The sequence below is a fragment of the Chrysochloris asiatica genome, unplaced genomic scaffold (genome assembly GCF_000296735.1).
Source record: "Chrysochloris asiatica unplaced genomic scaffold, ChrAsi1.0 scaffold00252, whole genome shotgun sequence".
Classification (NCBI taxonomy): domain Eukaryota; kingdom Metazoa; phylum Chordata; class Mammalia; order Afrosoricida; family Chrysochloridae; genus Chrysochloris; species Chrysochloris asiatica.
This window is the reverse complement of record NW_006408770.1, coordinates 2,038,610-2,044,395: the sequence shown is the minus strand read 5'-3', so window position 1 is coordinate 2,044,395 and position 5,786 is coordinate 2,038,610.

The window sequence follows — 5,786 nt, the reverse complement described above, 5'->3', positions numbered from 1 at the left end:
CGCAGGTTGTTAATGAGTCTTCCTCCAATCCTGATGCCACGTTTTTCTTCATATAACCCAGTTTCTTGGATTATTTGCTCAGCATACAGGTTGAATAAGTATGGTGAATGAATGCAACCTTGACGCACACCTTTCTTAATTTTAAAACATTCAGTGTTTCCATGTTCTGTTCGAACAACTGCCTCTTGGTCTATGTACAGATTCCTCATGAGCACAATTAAGTGTTCTGGAATACTCATACTTCACAATGTTGTCCATAGCTTGTCATGCTCCACACAATCGAAAGTCTTTGTGTAGTCAATAAAGCACAGCTAAACATCTCTCTGGTATTCTCTGCTTTCAGCCAAGATCCATCGGACATCAGCAATGATACCCTCATTCCACATCCTCTACTGAACCTGGCTTGAACCTCTGGAAGTTCTCTGTCACTGTATGCTTGCAGCTGTCTCTGTATTACCTTTAGTAAAACTTTACTTGCATGGGATATCAAAGATATTGTCTGATGATTTCCGCATTCCGTTGGGTCACCTCTCTTTGGAACGAGCACAAATATGAATCTCTACAAATCAGTTGGCCAGATAGTTGTGACCTACCTTTGTATTCTATAAAATAAGAAATCCAAAGGTTTTGGGAAATGAGCATGTTAGAGTGAATTTATCAGTATAAACTCACATATGGAGTGCCACAGAACACACTTTTCCCCACAACAGTGAGAAACATCCCTAGACACTGCTGTGATTGCTATTTTATGCAAGCCAGCGTTCACAGTGAGAACTGTCTTAATTTAATTAAGACACATAACTACAAAGGCTGATTGGACCCCATGGTGGTAGAGTCCAATTGGCAGCATTTAATCGACAAAGACAAGGTGGACTTGGTTACAGTAATGGGTAGCAGAGTCAAAGTAGTAATCAAAATAGTCTAACTTGTGTGGACTTACTGTATTGACTTTTTAGGCAGGGTTTACCAAGGAGTGAAAGAGATGGGAAACCTACTAAATATTTACAAGAGGAGGAATTCAAGGTCAAATGAACAGCAGTCTGACTTGCATCACCAGAATGCAGTCATGCTCTCTCAATCAATTCCCAGATTTGAGCCAGTTTACAGCCCTACAGCCCCTTGAATCAAGGGATGGCTAGTTCCCCTTGAAGAAGCCCTGCCAGCTCAGTCTTTTTTACCCAGCTTTTCCCAAAGGGAAGTTGTTATTATTAGGTACCATGGAGTTGGTTCCCAATCATAGTGGAAATAAAACACTACCATGTCCTGCCAGGTCCTGCACTATCCTCAAAATTTTTACACTTGTGCCCATTACTGCTGCCATGTGTCAATCCATCTCATTGGGGGTTCTTCCTCTTTTTCACCCACCCTCTACTTTACCAAGCATGATGTCTTTCTCCAGGGACTGGTCCCTTCTAATAACATGTCCTAAATATGAGAGACAACGTCTCACCATTCTGGCTTCTAAGCAGCACTCAAGCTGTACTTCTTCCAACGCATGCCAGTTTGTTCTTCTGGCAGCCTATGGTACAGTCAATATTCTTCTCCAACACCACAACACAAATGCATCAATTTTTCTTCAGTTTTCCTTATTCATTGTCAAACTTTGACATTCACATGAGGCTACTGAAAATACCATATCTTGGGTCAGGTGCACCTTAATCCTCAAACTGATATTTTTGCTCTTTAATACTTTAAAAAGCTCTTATGCAGTAGATGTGCCTAATACAATTCATTGTTTGATTCTTGGCTGCTGCTTGCATGAATGTTGATTATAAATCCAAGCAAAATGAAGTCTGACAATTTCAATCGTTTCTCCATTTGGCATGATGTTTTTTATTTGTCCACTTTTGATGATTTTTGTTTTGCTTACATTGTAGTGCAACCCATACTAAATACTATATAGTCTTTTATATTCATTTGTAAGTACTTTAAGTTCTCTTTGCTTTTGGAAAGCAAGGTTGTATCATCTGCATACCACAGATTGTTAATGAGTTTTCCTCCAATCCTGATGCTATGTTTTACTTTGTATAATCCAGCTTCTCAAATTTTTTGTTCAGCATACAGATTGAATGAACATGGTGAAAGAATACAACCGTGGTGCACACCTCTCCTGATTTTAAACCACTCAGTATTCCCTTATTCTGTTCCAACAACTGGCTCCTTGCTATGAACAGGTTCCTCATGAATACAATTAAGTGTTTGGAATATCCATTCTTTGTGATGGTATTCATACCATGTCATGATCCACACAGTCAACAGCCTTTTCATAGTTAACAAAGCAATAGTAAACATCTTTCTGATAGTCTCTGCTTTTAGCCAAGATTGATCAGACATTGACAAGGCTATCCCTCATTCCATATCCAATTCTGAATCAGGCTTTAAATTCTGGAAGTTCTCAGTCAATGTACTGTTAAAGCCATATTTGAATTATCTTCAGAAAAAAAAAAAAAATACTTGCATGTGATTTTAACACTGTTTGATGATTTATGTATTCCATTGGGTCACCTCTCTTTGGAATGGCCACAAATATGGATCTCTTCCACTCTGTTGGCCAGATAGCCGTCTTCCAAATTTCTTGGCATAGCTGAGTGATCGCCTCCAGTGCTACTTCAGTTGGTTTAAAGATTTCAATTTGTATTCCGTAAATTCCTGGAGTCTTGTTCTTTGTCAATGCCTTCAGTGCATCTTGGGCTTCTTTCTTCAGTACAATTGGTTCTTAATCATATACTAACCCTTGAAATGGTTAAAGATCTACTTTGGGGGGTACAGTGACTCTGTGTACTCCTTCTAACTCCTTTTTTTTTCAGTTGATTATTCTTTATTTTTTTAAGTCTTTATTGTGAATGGAGTGCTAGTTTACATGGGAGAATATTGGTTTTACAATTGTCCTATCATATTTTGTTTCATTGCAATGATTACAATCCCCTCTATGTATCATCATTCAACCGTATTTGCTTCTATTCTCTGTTTGTTTGTTTTTTTCTTAATGTACACAAAAACACTCAGGAATATAGAATCATTTAAACAACCAACCAAAGGGCACATTCTGCAAGTCTGCCTCCTGGCAGCCAGCACGCAGCCTTTCTCTTTCTATGAATCTGGAGTCCTCAGCTTCTCTATCTCTCCATGTCTAGTGTCGCTACTTCTCTGGATAGGGTCCCACATTACGCTCAAGCTCTTCTCCCTTGATGGTCCTAGGGTCTTCTGTTCCTGGAATGTAAGATCAACTATCCACCCCCTTTTGTTACAAAACTTCTACCTTTACAGTTGTAACAATCACAATTAGTCATGATAACAATTACTCACTTTGTGGTTTCCAACCTGTCTGGATAGGACTGGTGAAAGGAGATGGGGCTAAGACTCTTGTGGTTCAATGGTCAATAATTGCTATCAGGACTGACTGTGAGTGTTGTAAATGTAAAGGTAGACAGTTTGTAACAAAAGGAGGGGAGTGGTTGATCTTGCAGTCCAGGAGCAGAGGACCCTGGGACCATCAAGAGAGAAGAGCGGGGTGCAGGACCTTATCCAGAGAAGCAGTGATGCCAGAGATGGAGGCAGAGACAATGATGTGGAGAGATGTAGTGGCTGGGAACTGTGGACTCAGGGAGGGAGAGGGGCTGTGTGCTGATGGATGGGGGGCAAGCTTGCGGGATGTGCCCTTTGGTTGTTTGAATGGGTATATATTCCTGAGTGCTTCGGTGTACATACAAAAAAAAAAAAAAAAAAAAAAAACCCATCAACAACAGAGGGAATGGAAGGAAATGTTGAATGATAATGCATGGAGGGGATTGTAATTATTGCAATGAAACGAAATACGATAGGATGAATGTAAAGCTGATGTTCTCCCATGTAAATTATCACTCAATTCACAACAAAAACTTAAAAAATAAAAAAATGATGGAAAAAAACCACAATTACTCAGTTTTTAATCTTTTGAGTCTTATCCCCATCTCCTTTCACCAGACCTGTCTAGACAAGATAAAAACTATTCAGTGGAAATTCTACTTTGCCCCATACACTCTGAAACTAAACTCCCTCTTGAAAACTTGTAAGCCAGTCACTTCATGCCTTTATTGCCCCCCTCCCCCCCCCCATTTTAGGTAGCCCTTCCATCTCCTTTTAACGCTTTCTGTATCATTCAATATTTTGCCCATAGAATCCTTCAATATTGCAAGTCAATGTTTGATTTTTTTTCTTCAATTCTTTCAGCTAAAGAAATGCTGAGTGGGTTCTTCCCTTTTGGTTTTCTAATTTCAGTTCTTTGCACATTTATTATAATACTTAACTTTGTTTTCTTGAGCTGACCTTTGAAATTTTCTGTTCAGATCTTTGCCATCCTCATTTCTTCCATTTATTTTTGCATTCCTTTGCTGGAGAGCAAATTTCAGAGTCTCTTCTCACATCCATTTTGGTACTTTTTTTTTTCTTTTCTGTCTTTTCAATGACATATTCTGCAAGTATGATGTTCTTCTTGTCATCCTACACCCTTTCTAGTCTTCGGTTATTAGTGTCTACTGCATCAAAGCTGTTCTGGAGATAGTCTCTAAATTCAGATGGGATATTTTCAAGTCATATTTTAGCTCTCATGGACTTAGGTTTAATTTTATGAGCTTTAGCCTGAACTTGCATATTAGCAGTTGATGGTCTATTTCACAGTTTGCCCCTAGTCTTCTTTGTCTGATAATATTGAGCTCTTCTACTGTCTGTTTGCACAGATATAGTCAATTTGATTCCTCTGTATTCCATCTGGTGAGTTTCATGTGTACAGTCAATGTTTGGTTGTTTAAAAAAGATATTTGCACTCCCAGCAAAATGGCAGACTAGGCAGATGCACTACAAATACCCTCTACAACAAAGAAATGAGACTCAAAATAAAACAAACACAAATGAAAATTCTGATACCTGAACTTGAGAAGAAAGGTAAGGATGGTGTATGGCGAGCTTGTTGGGTGGAGAGACTGAGCAGGGATAGTGAGAGAGGGAGATTGACTTGTAAACAACTGGCCAGACACAGCTCCACCATCTTGGAAGTAGTTTTGTCAGAGGAGGGAGCCTGACAGCACAGGTGACAAAAAAGATGCAACTTGTTCTCTTTACCCACACTCCCCTGCTGACCAGAAGTGTGGCCAGCTCACACCCTCATCCACCCCCAGTGAAAATCCTGCTCTCCAGGAGTTCAGAGCCATGTAGTTGGGAGCCATACCAGGGTGAGGTAAGGGCCAGGTGTGCCACTTTGGTGTGATGTTATGGTGCCTGGATTTAGGTGGGCTTTGCCCCAGATCTACAAAACCTTCAGAGCTACCAGAATAGCATTTAACCAGTCACCATAACCCCAGATTCCCTGTGGTTCTAACAGACACTGAAAACAGCTCCATCAAGGGCCCCCACAAACTACGTCTGTATTGAGCACCCTGAACATAGATAACACTGAGCCAATAGGAACTCCATCAAGGGCCAGGAACTCTGCTTTCACATCCCTTCCAAAAGTTCTGGTGAGATCCTTGAATTGCAATAGCTCCCCAGAGATTTCTCCCCTCTGGGTCCAACAAATGAACTGTTTGTTTCTACAAATATGACAACCTCACAATGTCCTGGAGACAACAGACAATTTTAACTCATATGAAGAAACAAAAAAGAATGGCTCAAAAAATGACCAAGACCCCTAAGAACTTGATTGAACCTCAGCATAGTGATCCTGCTTGGTCACCTTAGAGCAGGTGGTGGGCTGGCAATGTCTTGCGTATGGGGTCCCCAGCCGATCTCCTCCCTCCCTGCCTTCCTCGGAT